The sequence below is a fragment of the Tribolium castaneum genome, chromosome 1 (genome assembly GCF_031307605.1).
Source record: "Tribolium castaneum strain GA2 chromosome 1, icTriCast1.1, whole genome shotgun sequence".
Classification (NCBI taxonomy): Eukaryota; Metazoa; Arthropoda; class Insecta; order Coleoptera; family Tenebrionidae; genus Tribolium; species Tribolium castaneum.
In genome coordinates, this window is record NC_087394.1 from 157,969 (window position 1) to 174,567 (window position 16,599).

The 16,599-nt window shown below is 28.8% G+C and overlaps 1 protein-coding gene across 2 annotated transcripts in view; it reads left to right on the forward strand.

Moving 5' to 3' along the window:
• Positions 1–480: 480 nt before the first annotated feature.
• Positions 481–16,599, forward strand: part of LOC103314137 (uncharacterized protein) — a 288,743-nt gene continuing 272,624 nt past the window's right edge. For both annotated transcript variants that reach the window (XM_064355937.1, XM_064355936.1), the window contains exon 1: positions 481–603. The gene's annotated coding sequence lies outside the window, so the exon portion shown is untranslated. The remainder of the gene's footprint in view (positions 604–16,599) is intronic.

Here is a 16,599-nt window from a genome sequence, read left to right on the forward strand (position 1 = left end):
CACGAATATACTTTTAATAGAATCATCCTGTATACGTTACTATACAAAACCTTCAATAATTTAATTAAATAGACTCAATAATTCCAACAGAATTTTTAAATTTCCCAAAATAACCGTTCAAATTTGATTGAAATCTTTGTTGTCTTGTATGATTTTCCGGCGCTTTTCCTCCGGAAAATTCTTTCTTTCGGCCATCAATCGGCGTGTTTTCGGACGCATCCTTGCATAAATACGTCAAGTGGTGGCACTTATCCTCGTGAAAATTTATTGATATCAATGGAAACTCGATTTGTAGGACAACAGATTTTTCACGTTGGATTTATACGAAAAGGCACCGAATTCAACAGAATTCCCAAGCCGTTTTCACGTAACTTGATGAACTACATTGCGTAAAAAGCCGACGCTTGGCCTCGGCCATGTTCGGCGTCGCGATGCGCTAATGTTTACAACCGGCGTCGCGACGCCGCTTTCTTCAGTTTGCCGCAAAGCGTCGATCTTGAGCGACGTCGCGACGCCTCGTCCTCACAATCGTACGCGAGTGACACATTGGAATATTTTTTTGAGTGTTTAAGTGACAGGCGAGTGCCGAGTTTCGGGAAAAAGGTGAGACAAGTTTCCAACCTACTGTATATTTTTTCAGTATTTTTTTGTAAAATTATGTGTGGAAGCTGAAACGAAAATAAATAAAAATTCCTTTGCAAATTAAATACGACAAAACAATTTCATTTGATTCGAGGAAAAATTTCTTTCACAAACAGAAAATGTTCCGAATTGTTGCGATACAAGTTATTAAAAATGTAACAAATTGAAGCTATTTAAAATTTAATTCTGACTGAAAAATGCACTATAGTTGAACTAATTGCTTTCATTTCTCTTTTGTTAGTGAATTATCACTTCAATTTCAGATGCTGCACGTTATTTATGTTGCATGGCTACAATAATGCAATATACAGGGTGCACAACTTTTCTCGGTTTATTTTTTTTCTCCGAAACTAAGCCTCGTACAAAAAAATTACAAGACACAAAAAATGTTTAAAAGTAACGCATCTTTTCATGAAAAAATAATCGAGCCAATCGGGCAACGTTTAAGAAAAATATGACCCAAAAAGTGTTCAATTTTCGATAGGTTTTTACTTTAACCAAAGGAAATTTTGATTGCACCCAAATTATTAAAAATCAACAGGTTTGTGGTTGGTTCAGGTATAAATGAGAAGGGTCAAATCCATATAGCGTTTGAAATCGATTTGCGTTGTTGTTAAAATTCCACTTAGTCATAAAACTGTGTTGGCTGCAGTGCGAGGTAAGATTTATCACCGTTTGTATATTTCCTTCAAACTATACAACGTCGTTTCACTGAAAATAAACCAAGTCAGTTAAAAACGGTCATTTTCTGAAAAAACGTTAAAACCGCCCTCATATTTTATTGAGTAAATTACAATCGGCGATAATGACGGCTCTTACGAAATGGGGTTATTACGCTTTTTTGATAAGAGATTGTGGGTGGTGATAGTGTTGTGATTGTCGAGGGTAAACTGTTGCTTGTTTGGATTTTTTTACTGTTTTATAAATACAACATTTTAAAATATTTGTGGTGTTGTAATAAAATTTTACGAGAGGGTCAAGTCACATCATTATAGCAATTATTATTTTACGATTGTATGCTTATTTTTGTTGTGAATTATTGAATAAAATTCATTGTAGTTATTGTAATTGGATTTGCCTAACAAAATTCAACAAAGTTAATAAATAAATAAATCGAAAATAGTTGACCAAATAATAACAAAACCGTTTGAATGCTTTTGAGAGAAAACATAAAAATGCGTGTGTGTGTTATTTTAATTACAAGTTTGATAAAAAAGTATAAAAGAACATTAATGTATGATTTAGCTTCCAATTTGTTTAATTGTTTAAGAATATTGATTAAATTACTGTCTAGAAGTAAAATAGTATGTAATGATTTGATAAAAAAAACTGCATTTTTCGCTCAAAAAATCAATTTGAACCTTAAAAGAAATTTTTTTGAGCTAATATTGTTAAGTTTTAACTCAAAATTTTTATTTGAACGAAATCTTATAAAACATAAGTTTTTGGTGAAAAAGTGATTTTTGAGCAACAGACTAATCTTACATACTTTAGTGTTGAAAAAAGGCAAAAATATCCAACTTTTGACCTAAATAATGTTTCCTGATCTGAGTTAAATTAATAATTTATTGGTTATTTTAACCAAAATCTCAAAAATACGTGTTTTCTTTTTGCAAACAAGCGAAAAAATGTACATAATTTTTTTGGGTTATTTGAACAAAATCCTGCTAAAAGTGAGTTTTAATTCGGGTAAACCTCTAAAGTTATACAATTTTTTGCCTAAATTAACTAATTTGTTTCTGGTTCATAAATAGAAGTTTAGTCTTATTTTCTTACATAAAATTTGTAATTCATTAAAATTGTATGAAACACACATTTATTTTACAGCTTTCTTATTTTCTTCTCATAATTTTTCTACAATTTGTAGTTCCGAGGTGATAAGGGATTTTTGTTTGGTTTTTTATCACTTTTTCGTTTTTTGTTTTTTCATCGTATTTAGTATGTTTTTTTTAACAATTTTTGTTATTTGTTTAGTTGCTAAAATCTTATGTTTTTGTTCTTCTTTAATGTTTTTACGTTTTTCAATGTCTTCTTTGTAGTTTTTTAGAAATTTAATTTTTTTTTATTAGAACTGTATTTTTGAGTTTTGTAACTTTTTTATAACTTCTTTGTGAAATCTTCTGTTCTTTAGTTTCTTAGGATTCCTACTATTTTTTTCTAGAATTTGATGTAGTTTTGTCTTTTTTTTTTCTTCTTCTTCTTTAATTTCTTCACAAAAATATTTCTAGGTTTATGTTACGATGTCTTGGCTGAGGTAACTTTATTTCTTGTTAAAATTATTAATTTTGTTCAATTAATTTATTAACAGAGATTGGTGTTTTAGGTTTTTGCCTATTTTTATGCAAAATTAATATAGTTCAGGAATTTGTTTTAATTGTTGTTACTATTATTATTTAGTCTTCTGCATTTTTTTCATTTTTTTTGCTAAAGTAATGAACAAAATCAATATTTTTCGATATACCAGTGTTTAGTTTTTGTTCCTAATTTCTTGATTATTCTTTTTCTTTTATTTTCAGTAGTTTTGTCACAAAATGTGTGGTTTTTTATTTTTTTTTCTTGCCGTTACATTTTTTTTAGAAATTATTTTTTAGGAAAATATTTTTACTTATTAGATTTTTCTCTGCTATTGCTTCAGATTTTTTATCTTTTTAAAATATGACTGAGTTTGTTTTCTGTTTAATCATTCAAGTTTCTTCTATTATTTCCAGAAATGTATATTTCTTAAATATTAGAACAGCATTTTCAGAATTTTTGATTTTTTTACAACTGTCTTCTTTGGCCTGCTATTTTTTGAAAGTAGACTTTTCTGCTGCAAAGAACTTTTCTTCAGGTGTTTCTTCAATTAGAGAAAAATAGATTTGATCCAATCTTTTCTTTATTCTTATTCTTCGTAATTTTCTTCACTTTGGAGTTTGTTTTCTGTTCAATCATTCAAATTTCTGCTATTATTTTTAGAAATTTATATTTCTTCAATATGAGAACAGTATTTTCACAATTTGTGATTTTTTATAACTGTCTTCTTTGGTCTGCTATTTTTTGTAAAGTAGACATTTCAGCTGTAAAGGACTTTTCTTCAGGTGTTTCTTATTCAATCAGAAAAAAATAGATTTGATCCAATCCTTTTTTTATACTTATTCTTCGTAATTTTCTTCACTTCTGAGTTTGTTTTCTATTCAATCATTCAAATTTCCTCTATTATTTTCAGAAATTTATATTTCTTTAATATTAAAACAGTATTTTCACAATTTGTGATTTTTTAAAACTGTTTTCTTTGGCCTGTTATTTATTGTAAAGTAGACGTTTCATCTGTGAAGGACTTTTCTTCAGGTGTTCTTCAATCAGAGAAAAATAGATTTGATTCAATTTTCTTTTTATTCTTATTCTTCGTAATTTTTTTCACTTCTGAGTTTATTTTCTGTTCAATCATTCAAATTACTTCTATTATTTTCAGAAATGTTTATTTCTTAAATATTAGAACAGCATTTTCAGAATTTTTGATTTTTTTATAACTGTCTTCTTTGGCCTGCTATTTTTTGAAAGTAGACGTTTCTGCTGCAAAGAACTTTTCTTCAGGTGTTTCTTCAATTAGAGAAAAATAGATTTGATCCAATCTTTTCTTTATTCTTATTCTTCGTAATTTTCTTCACTTTGGAGTTTGTTTTCTGTTCAATCATTCAAATTTCTGCTATTGTTTTTAGAAATTTATATTTCTTTAATATTAAAACAGTATTTTCACAATTTGTGATTTTTTAAAACTGTTTTCTTTGGCCTGTTATTTTTTGTAAAGTAGACGTTTCATCTGTGAAGGACTTTTTTTCAGGTGTTTTTCAATCAGAGAAAAATAGATTTGATCCAATTTTCTTTTTATTCTTATTCTTCGTAATTTTTTTTCACTTCTGAGTTTGTTTCCTATTCAATCATTTAAATTACTTCTATTATTTCCAGAAATGTATATTTCTTCAATATTAGAACAGCATTTTCAGAATTTTTGATTTTTTTATAGTTGTCTTCTTTGGCCTGCTATTTTTTGTAAGTAGACGTTTCTGCTGCAAAGAACTTTTCTTCAGGTGTTTCTTCAATTAGAGAAAAATAGATTTGATCCAATTTTCTTTTTATTCTTATTCTACGTAATTTTTTTCACTTCTGAGTTTGTTTTCTGTTCAATCATTCAAATTTCTTCTATTATTTTTAAAAATTTGTATTTCTTCAATATTAGAACAGCATTTTTACGATGTTTCTTCAGTAATGCTTCTTTCTTCAATTTGTCAACGGAAACAGTTAATTCTGTTCTTTGTTTTTTTGTATATTATTTTATCGTTTCTTTAATGAGCAGAAGTAACATCAGTCTTAACAGATTTTTTTCGAATTTCTTCGAAAAAAAGTGTAAGTTCTGTATGGAATTATCGATTAGTGTTGAATTAAAAAATTCCAAACGGCTTTGTTTCGTTTCTCTCTGCAACAATGGCAAACATTTCAAAGTTTTCCCGTCTCGCATTTCCTATTTGCAGAGCAAACGAATAATAAAGCGAATTTTATAAAATCGCCGTAAACAAACCTGAAAAAGTTCGCAAACACTAAGCACATCAAGCCGATAACCTGTAAAAAATCCTCGGCGTGTGTTTGTTGCTTCAATTTTCGTCGGAGGAGAAAGAAATTGATGAATGTTTCCGTGCTTTTTGAGAAATAAATCTAAAAGTGTTATTATTGCAACAAACCAAAGTGGCGGCGCGGCGGCGTAATCTTTAAATGTGATGCGGAAAATAAATAATCAGCGTTTTCCCCGAAGGAAGCAAATATTTACGTTTGGCACTTGGCAAAAATTGAACGATCGATTGGGGATTATGTTATGGCGAATTTACGAACAATTACAATGCGTATTAGAGAAAAAGGTGCCCGAGGGCTGAATCACATCCAATAACATGGAAATGTGAATTGTTTGTCGGGCCGGAAATGCTACGCGCGTTCTTTGATGGATAATCGAAGTTGGAATCGGTTCCGGACGTTCACGAACGGCATTAAGACGACCCTTCAAATAAATAACACGGAAGTGAGGACAGGGACGGATCAGCGGCAACAAGATGAATTACAAATTACGAAAAATTTACTAGAAAACTAAAATTATTCGTTCAAAATTACTTCTTTCATAGAAGTTGTTCCAATTTCTTCAACTGTGGTTTTTTCTTGTCTTTAACAATCATGTTTTTTTGTTTCTTTTTTTTTGCTTAAATTGCTCCTATTTCTATTATTAGTCTAGTTGTTAAACCTTTCCAGGTTCTTGTTCTTCTTTAATAACAACTTCAAGTTGTCTATTTTTTTAATTTCTTTATTAATTAAATTGGTATTTTTAATTTTGTGCCTTTATCTGCAACTGTCACACCTTTGCTGTTTCTTTTTATTGTTTTCAGGTTTTTCTTTTGAATCTTGTTATATTTTTTACCATCGTTTTCTACAGTTTTGTTTCTTCTTTTTTTTCGTATTCTCTTCAATTTTTTTCACAAAAATGTTTCCAGGGTTAGTTTTGATTGAAATTATTTTCGGAATTTCTTCAATTAGATCGGGTCTTGAGTAATTATTAGTTTTGGTATTTCTTTTTTACTTTGTTTTCTTCATCTTTTTCTTCGAGCGAAAACCAAAATAATTCGCTCAAACTTACTTCTTTCACAGAATTTATTCCAATTTTTTCAACTGTGGTTTCTTCTTGTCTTCAACAATCATGCATTTTGTTTCATCTTTTTCTTAAATTGCTCCTATTTTTATTATTTGTCTAGTTGTTAAACCTTTCCAGGTTCTTGTTCTTCTTTAATAACAACTTCAAGTTGTCTATTTCTTTAATTTCTTCTTTAATTAAATTTGTATTTTTAATTTTGTGCCTTTATCTGCAACTATCACACCTTTGCTGTTTCTTCTTATTGTTTTCAGGTTTTTCTTTTGAATCTTGTTATACTTTTTACCATGGTTCTCTACAGTTTTGTTTCTTCTTTTTTTTCGTATTCTCTTCAATTTTTTTCACAAAAATGTTTCCAGGGTTAGTTTTGATTGAAATTATCTTCGGAATTTCTTCAGTTAGATCGGGTCTTGAGTACTTTGTTTTTTGCTTTGTTTTCTTCATCTTTTTCTTCGAGCGAAAACCAAAATAATTCGTTCAAACTTACTCCATTCACAGAATTTATTCTAATTTTTTCAATTGTGGTTTCTTCTTTTCTTTAATAACCATGATTTTTCTACGTTCTTTACCATCCTAACGTTTTTTTAGTTTCTTCTTTTTCTTCAAATTGCTTCTTTTTGTATTATTTGTTTAATTGTTAAAGCTTTCCAGGCTTTTGTTCTCCTTTAGTAACAACATTGTTGTCTATTTCTTTAATTTTTTATTTTTTGTCTATATTTTTGGTGTGGTACTTTTTGTTTCTGTTTCTTTTTTTAGTCTACAGGAGTTTCTTTTAGATACATAGAGCGTGGAATTTTATCTTGAATATAATTCATAACTTTGGTTTAGGCGACTTTGGTGAAAATTCGTGAAACAGGTCAATTTTTATTTCTCCTTGCCTATTATTTAGTGCACAATGTTTTTTGTTCTGGTCAGAAATGCACAGCCACCTCTGACTTTTTTTTTACAAATGTAATGGTACGTCAAGTGACACCTCGTATGAAAGCCCTTTTCGCAAGCATTACAACGCACTATTTGTTTTTTGAATTTTTTCAAAGCCTACGTGATAAAAAAATAAAAACCAATTTTTGAGATTGAACATTATTTAATGCAACATTTGTTCAAAATAGACACCGTTCCTTTCCTGGAATATAACATAACGATAGTAGCGTGAATTTCTAACATTTTGCAACATTTCTATTGTGATTTGTCTAATTTCAACTTTTAAAAATTGGTTTTCATTTTTTTATCGCATAGGCTTTGAAAATATTCAGAAAACAAAAAGTGCGTTGTATTCCTTGCAAAGTGCTCTTTTACATGAAGTGTCACATGACATACCGTTACATTTGAAAAAAAAAAAATTAAAGGTGGTTGTGGAGTTTTAACAGCAGATAAACAAAAACCATATCCACCAAATGATGGATAAGAAAAAACAAAAAGCGCTGTGTTCCTTAAATTTTTACAAATATCCAAGATATGAATTTAATTCCAGTTAAAAAAAAATCCACACTGTATATTGTCTTAAATTTTTGATCATGTTTTTCTACAATTGTATTCTTCTGTTCTACTTTTATTTACCTTAATTTTCTTCAAAAAATATTTCTAGGTTTATATTTAACTCTAACATGTGCATAAATGCTCCAGAAATACAGAAATACAGTAAATGAAATTTATGAAATTAAAAAATACACTTTTTATCTCAAAAAAGTGTTTGTAACTTCAAAAAACGGAAATTTTCTAAATTTTTAATCCAAATTTGTGAAATTTTGGTTTGTTATTTATTAAACTTTTTTCACGAAAATCTAGGAATATAATTTTAAATACTTATCATATGCTGGAAAATTATAAAAATTACACAATTTTCGACCCAACTTTGTAGTTTTTTGGTTTATTTTTGAAAAAAATTCTATAAAAAATAAGTTAATTCGAGTAAAACAAATCAAATAATGCTTTGAAAATATTTTTCAAAGCAATTCAAAACATGATTGCAGTGTTGTAAAGGACGATAAAATTTTAATTTACCTTCGAAACAATTCAGAAGAGAATGCTGAATTTTATCGTCGCAAACCATCCAAATTTGTAATTTTTTTGTTCTCTTCTCCATTATTTTGAATGAATTACTAAGTTATTTTGCCTGACAAAATTGTCAAATACAACAATAGTTTAAAACCATATTTCTCTAAACGATAAAATTTCATTTTATAATGAAGTAAACAGTAGATAAAACACAATTTTATCGTTTACAATAGAATAAAAACTTTTTGTACAGCAGAAGTTTACTTGTATGTGTTTCTTTATCAATTGTTTTAAGTAGATAAAATTGCACTTTAGCGGCAAAATGTTTCAACTTTAAACTTAAACTTGAAGTCTTGGTGTAGAAAAAAAAGTATTATACACGACAATAAAGATTTTGTAAGCTCGTGAAATTAGATCAAGAGGAACTTAACATTTTTACTCGCAGATAAACAACCTCTCAATCGTCTTGTATAATAAACAGGTATTAAATATATATTTTTCTATAGTTGTTAAACTATTTCTTTGTCAACTTTTTTAAGTAGATAAAATAGCACTTTAACGGCAAGGGTATACAAAATGTTTTAACTTTAAACTTAAACTTGAAGTCCTGGTGTAGGAAAAAAAATGTATTATACACGAGGATAAAGATTTTATCTAAGCTCGCGAAATGAGTTTACTTCTAAACTTAACATTTTCGCTCGTAGATAAACAATCTCTCAATCGTCTTGTATAATAAATAGGTATTAAATAAGTATTTTTCTATAGATATTAAACTATCTTTTGTTAACTGTTTTAAAAAGATAAAATAGCATTTTAACGGCAAAAAAAATGTTTTAATTTTAAACTTAAACTTAAACTAGTCTCGGTGTAGAAAAAAATGTATTATACACGACGATAAAGATTATTTTTAATCTTCTCATTCGTTGACATACAATCTCTTCATCGTCTTGTATAATCAAATTTGAATCGAAAAACATATATCTTTTATTTTTTTTTTCTTTAAATTAGATTTCAGGCGTCTCAAAAATTATATTTTTTTATAAGAAAATCACGTTAAATTCGGTTATTTATCTGTTCCCCTCAAATCGGATCCTTCCATAAACCCCACTAAAGCCTAGTCCAAATAAAGTCGCGTTTGCTTCATTCATTTTTCAGTAGTTTTAAGGGCGGGGGTGTGTGTGTGCGTGCCGTAATGTCGCACGCCCTATTTCACGTCGAATGTATTATTAACCGCTCCCCGAATTTTGCTATAGCACGACACTTTCCGCTTTGATAACGACAGATTATTCAATTATTCGGCCGTTAGCGGTTTTTGATTTACGTGCGTTGATTGCATTGCGTTTTTCCGACAACGACAACGAAAAAATGTGTCGACAAGTTGGAAAGTTGGTTAGTGACGATTTGTCCGAACAAATTTGTTTGGCGCCGGTTATCGGCAAAGGTGATCGCTTTTTACTTGTTTCGACAGAAGGGATTTGTTCGACGACTTTCGAGGATTAACACGTGTCATAAACTTGGGGGAAAAAGATTCATGTTTAGGCAAAAATTGAGTTTTTTCAACTGATCGAAAGTTGAATGAGTTCTGTATTTTGGTTGTCGGATGTGTTGTACATAAATAATTTAATGTGTGATAAGACCGCTCTATTTACTCAGCTATTTCATTACATTTTGTTTACTTTTATTACCGGCATAAAGCTTCAACTAGAAAGAAAACTAAAACATTTTTAATTGAATTTTATAACAAGCAAAAGACTTTCAATTAGACTGTTTCGTTTCTCATGAAACCTACAGCTGTCTGATAATATTAATAGGAATACAGCCATTCCAGAAAAAATGACCTGAGAGTTTTGAGAAAGGATAATCATTTAAATTGAGGTAATTCATTGGATTTCAAAATTTACATACCATGTCTTTTAGGCCATAACAAAAAATACTGACGTGTTAGAACTGTTGGATATTTTTCGAATACTATTTTTCTAGTTTCTGGAAGTTTAGAAAATGTCTGAATAAATTTTTTAGAGCTATTTTTGCACACAAGATTTTTTTGTCCCGTCCGTCATGTTTAAACAATCAGAAGTCATTGCACATTGCTTTATTCTTTGGTTTTGTGGTTTCAAATGTGTCAACAGGTTGAAATAGTTGTTGGAATTAGTGAGGTATTTCTTGTGTCCCGTCCGTCATCAAATTTTTTGTATTTCAAATTTTAAAAATGTGTCTCTAATTGTAGTTTGCAAACAATTTGACTGGAACTAAGTTCCTATAAAGAAAAATTTAATTCTGCAGATACTGTCCGTAAAAAAGTGTCCCGGCCGTCATCAATTTGTATCTCTTTTTCCTGTTCGTATTTCAAATTTTAAAAATGTGGCTCCAATTGTAGTTTGCAAACAATTTGGCTGGTACTAAGTTCTTATAAAGAAAAATTTACTTCTACAGATACAGTTCGTAAAAACTGAAAATCTAAAAAAGTGTCCCGTCTGTTATATTCGATTGAAATTGCCTTGATCTTAACTGAAAAAATATACACAAATTTGCGGAAAGTTCCTATAAAGAAAAATTCACTTCTACAGATACAGTTCGTAAAAACTGAAAATAAAATCTAAAAAACTGTCCCGTCCGATATATTCGGTTGAAATTGCTTTGACCTTAACTGAAAAAATATATACAAATCTGAGGAAAGTTTCTATAAAGACAAATTTGCTTCTACAGATACAGTTAGTAAAAACTGAACATCCAAAAAAGTGTCCCGTCCGTTATATTCGGTTGAAATAGTCTTTATCTTAACTGAAAAAATATACACAAATTTGAAGAAAAATTCACTTCTACAGATACAGTTCGTAAAAACTGAAAATAAAATCTAAAAAACTGTCCCGTCCGATATATTCGGTTGAAATTGCTTTGACCTTAACTGAAAAAATATATACAAATCTGAGGAAAGTTTCTATAAAGACAAATTTGCTTCTACAGATACAGTTAGTAAAAACTGAACATCCAAAAAAGTGTCCCGTCCGTTATATTCGGTTGAAATAGTCTTTATCTTAACTGAAAAAATATACACAAATTTGAAGAAAAATTCACTTCTACAGATACAGTTCGTAAAAACTGAAAATAAAATCTAAAAAACTGTCCCGTCCGATATATTCAGGTGAAATAGTCTTGATCTTAACTGAAAAAATGTACAAAAATTTGAGGGAAGTCTCTATAAAGAAAAATTCACTTCTGCAGATACAGTTCGTAAAAACTGAAAATGAAATCTAAAAAACTGTCCCGTCCGATATATTTAGATGAAATTGTCTTGATCTTAACTGAAAAAACATACATAAATTTGTAGGAAGTTGTTAATAATTATTGATTAATAAAGCGAGCCTAACGTAATGCAAAAATAATTGCAGAGTGTCTCTCCTGGTAACAAAACTGATAGAGTTTGGATGAAACTGCAAACACAGTGCAATCATGTTTTGAATTAATTTGAAAAATGCAACTGTGTAACGAATCTTCCTAAATCCCTCTATCGCCCGATCCGTCGTTGTTTATTTACGAATCCGCCCCTGTCTGTATCGCTCAGTTTAATTGATAATCACCGTTTTTGCCTCTCAATTAAAGACGATTAAGAATCGACGCTCAGCCCGCTGGGAACGCAACCCACAATTCCAACCAATCAATACTTTATTATATCCCTCGTCAAAAGTAATTTAAGATGTCAAGCGTTCTGTCAATATTCAATTAGAAAATTTTTGTCGGTGCAAAGTGACTGACTGACTTTCTCCCCGCCGTCATTGATCGAACCACAATTGCACAGATGTCGAGCAGGAATAATTAATGTTTGGGCGATTTATCAAAGACCAATTAATTTATTATTATGTTAATGATGATCGGTGGCAAAATGAAGAATAACCGCAATTTTAACGCCGCCACTGCAATAAATACATCAACAGACGGGATTTGAAATTCGGGAAAAATTTATAGGCTTGTGGTGGAGGAGCGAAGCTTGCGCTTAAATTCTAATTACAAAAGATGGACGAAATTTTGCTTTAAATGTGGATTTAATGATGTAAAAGCAACGGATAAAGAGAAGAATTACAATTAATGAATATTAGGAGCGACAGCTGCTGACAAACTGGAAGAATTTTAAAGACAAGGACGTTCAAATTAGGCGAAAGTGGCCAAAAAACGTAACTAATTTTTTTCATTTGCAAACAATACAATTTTTCGTTTGTTAAAATTGTTCTTAAATGCGACACTATTGATTTTATAGGTGTTCAATGATGGGCGCATGACAAACAAAAATTATATTTTCTTTTAAAATGTTAAATCATACGATTGAATTTTGTTATGGAATAATTTCAGAGCTTGACAAAAAAAAGTCCAGAGACTTGAAATCAAGCGTAACCAAAGAAAGTGTATCCAAAAATAGAAATTCTTCAAACAAAATCATTGGATAAACAAATAAATAACTACGTAGTTCGTTGTTTTTTAAATTTTATTACTTTTTCTACAGCTTGCACAGTTCCAGTATAAATTCACATTTGTTAATTTTCTTAGTAGTGGTAATTTTTGTTGTTGTAATAAAAATCCTTCATCAATTAACTGTTTTCTTAGAGTAATCACATTCTTCCTCAATAGTCATGTTCTAAGTTTGTTCTTCTTGTTCTCCCGATTACTTTTAGATTTTTTTCACTTCAGTTTTAATTAAAATTATCTTTGAATATTTTTATTTAATTCTTTACTCAGGATTTCAAAAAGTTTTTTCAGGTTTTGGATTCTTTAGAACTTACCAGTTTAGGTATTTCTTCGTTGTTTCTGTAAAGAATTTTTTGTTCTTATTTTAAAATTCTTATCTTTTTTTTTCTACGATTATAATTAACTAAGTATTATTTTCTTTTAAAAATCCATATTACTTTAAGTATTTTTCCCAAAGGCGTTTCATAGGTTTATGTTCTTTAAGAAAAATGCATTTCTTTACTTCAGTATTAATTGAAATTATCTTTGAATTTTTTATGTAATTTCTTACTCGAGATTACAGAAACTGTTGTTTTATTTTTTAGGATTCTTTAAAACTCTTGTTTCTTCAGAAAGGTGTTTCTTAGTTTCTTCTTTTTTTATCACTTGAAATTATCTTCGAATATTTTCAATTAGTTCTTTATTAAAGGTTACAGAAACAGTTGCTTCAGGTTTTGGATTTTTTAAAACCTATTAATTCAAATATTTCTAGTTGTTTTGTAGTAAAAAAAAATTCTTCAGTTTGTGGAAAGTGTTTTTAATTTTTGTTTTAAAATTTTCGTCTGCTTTTTCTACTGTTCTACTAAGTTGTTTCTTTCTTCTCACCTATAATATTCCAAATCATTTTTACAAAAATGTTTCTTATAATTAAATGTTTTTCTTCCCTTTGATCTCAGTTGAAATTGTTTTCGAATTTTTTTCAATGACTTCTCACTAGTTTCAGGTTTTAGAATTTTTCAGAACTTTCCGTTGTTTTGTAGTAAAACAACTTTCTTCAGTTAATGGAAGTTAATTTTAAGTCTTGTCTTAAAATTCTTATCTTCTTTTCTATAGTTATGATCTACATTTTCACCAATATCACTACAAATTTTTTTTCACAAAAGTGTTTTCTAGGTCTGTCTACTTCAATAAAAATGTTTTTCTTCACTTGAGTTTCAATTAAAAGTATTTTCAAATTTTTCCTAATTAATTCTTCACACGAGATTACAGAAACTGTTGTTTCAGAGTTTATTCTTCTTTAGCAGGTTTCTGTAATAAAAGATCATTCGACAACAGTTGTTTCAGGTTTTAGGCTTTTTCAGAAACTCAGGTATTTCTACTATGTCTTCTATGCGATTTTTTTCACTAATATATTATTTGGTTTATTTTATTTTATCTGCTTCTTTTACTTTCCGATTTTTTCAATTTCTTTGCATCTTTTTTTAGTTTGTTTTTTGGTTTAAGTGTTACGTAACCTTCCAATCATTCTGTTCTTACAGCATTATTCTTTAGTTTTGTCCTCAACAAGAAAACTTCCTCAAAAAGAAAACAGTTCTCTCATTGTTTTCTTTACCTTCGTAAGATTTTTGTTTTTCTATACTATAGTTTTCTAGTGATTTTTTAAGATTTAGTTTTTATAGAATTATTTTTTTTTCTTTGACAAAAAAGTAAAGAAGTTTCTTAACATTTCGTTAATCAAATTTAAGACATTTTTTCACTAATATTTTATTTGGTTTATTTTATTTTTGTCTACTTCTTTTTCTTTCCCGTTTCTTTTCTGAGGTAGATACTAAATTTATACAAATTTTTGTTCTTTCACATTTCTTCAGTTTTTTACATCTTTTTTCAGTTTGTTCTTTGGTTTAAGTGTTCCTTAACCTTCACCTATTCTGTTCTTTCAGATCAACCTCAACAGATCTAATTCTCGCATTGATTTCTCTTCCTCAAAATATTTGATTTTCTTTACTTTAGTTTTCTAGTGATTTTTTAAGTTTCAGTACTTCTAGTTTTATAGAAGTATTTTTGTTTTTTTGAAAAAAAATATAGCAGTTTCTTAACATTTTTATAATCAAATTTAAGACTTTTATTTCGTTTGGTTTTTTTCTGTTTTTTTTCTATTATTTGTAGACATTAGTTAAGTTTAAAAATTTCGATACAAAATGTTCAAAGCTGTAAGTTTAAAAACCAAACCGATGTAAAACTAAAACAATCCACTTTATTGATTTTATAGGTGTTCTATGACGGGCGCATGGCAAACAAAAATTCATATTTTTCTTTCAAAAGCTTCAACCAGACATGACGCTACAAATACGATTAAATTTTTTTCTACAAATTAATTTTAGAACTTGACAAAAGTTACTCAGTTCTTAACGTTTGATCAACTGTAACAAAATAAACCTCATGAAGTAAATTCTTCGAACAATACCATCCGATAAATAACTAATAAGCTCGTTCCGTTTCGTAAATCCGTCACATTAATAAGTCACCAAGCACACATCAAAAAAGCTTTATTCCCTTCAAGCTGAACTAAATCACATTGACAACACCGAAAAACACACGGTGAAGAGTCACGCAAGAAGTATTCAAATTTATTTTCGCTGAAAAGTATTAATTATGCGCAGGTATCTGCGTCACTGACTGAGTTATAAAAATGGAAACTCGAAAGTGTGTCACATTAACCTGAAGCTATTTTAAAAATGCGTTCAGATTTATTGTTTTTTCAATCGAGGTAAATATTTTTCATGCTATATTTCACAAGTCATGGCGCATTTAGCGCCATCTTAGATTTAGTAACACTTAGTTGCCCCTCTTAACTGCACTTGGCACACTGCGATTTATTACCAAGGAACACTGTTGCCAACTGTGCATTATTCCTAATAGAGATTGGAAAAAAACTATGATTCTCCACGTTTACATAAAAAGTAAATAAGATTCTCCCAATTTCCTCTTAGATTTTTCAGCTTATTATTATTATATGCTTTGCTAGATTTTTTCGATTAATTTTTTAATTATGTTATAATTTTACTTTTAGGTCTTCTTGTAACTTTTTCTCTAGATGCTTCTTACAATTCTGTTGTAGATTCTACTGAAAATTATTTTGCAAACACTTTTTTTAAGTATGTTTTTACAATTGTCAAAATTGTCTTTTAGATCATACTTTGCGTCTCCTCTAGATTGCTATTAACATTGTTTCTGTACTCTCCTTTATATTTTCCCTAAAACTCTTTGATTCTTCTATTCTTTTTTAAATTATATTATAATTTTTCATTAGTTTCTTTTTTTTCTAGATTTATAAACTTCTTTCTATTTTATAAACTTCTGCATTTTTTCTACATTTTCTAAGTTTTCTTTTAGATTCTACTTTGTGTCATTAAATATTCTTTCGGATCGTTTTCTAGGATTATTTCTGTTATTCTTCTCTAGATTTCGTTATTCTCTTTTTGTTCTAAAGAATTATTTTTTAAACTCTACTCAAAAGTATTAAAATACTACTTTTCTAGTTTTATTTAGAATACTACTATTTTATTTGTTAGCATTGCTTCTGAACTTATTATTTTCTACATTTTTCTTAAGATTCTTTTCTGATTTTTTCTTAAAACCGTTTTTTGAACTCAAATCTTTATTATTCTTGACATTTTTTTTATAAATCTAACTTACCTTCGTTCTTTTCTGAATTCTTCGTTACAATTATTTTTTAGACTCTTCTCAAAATTATTTCATAAACACTTTTTTTTTCTACATTTCTTCTACATTTTCTAAATTTTTTTAAAGATTCTTCTTGGATTCTTTTCTTAAACCGTTTCTAGATCTCAAATCCTCAT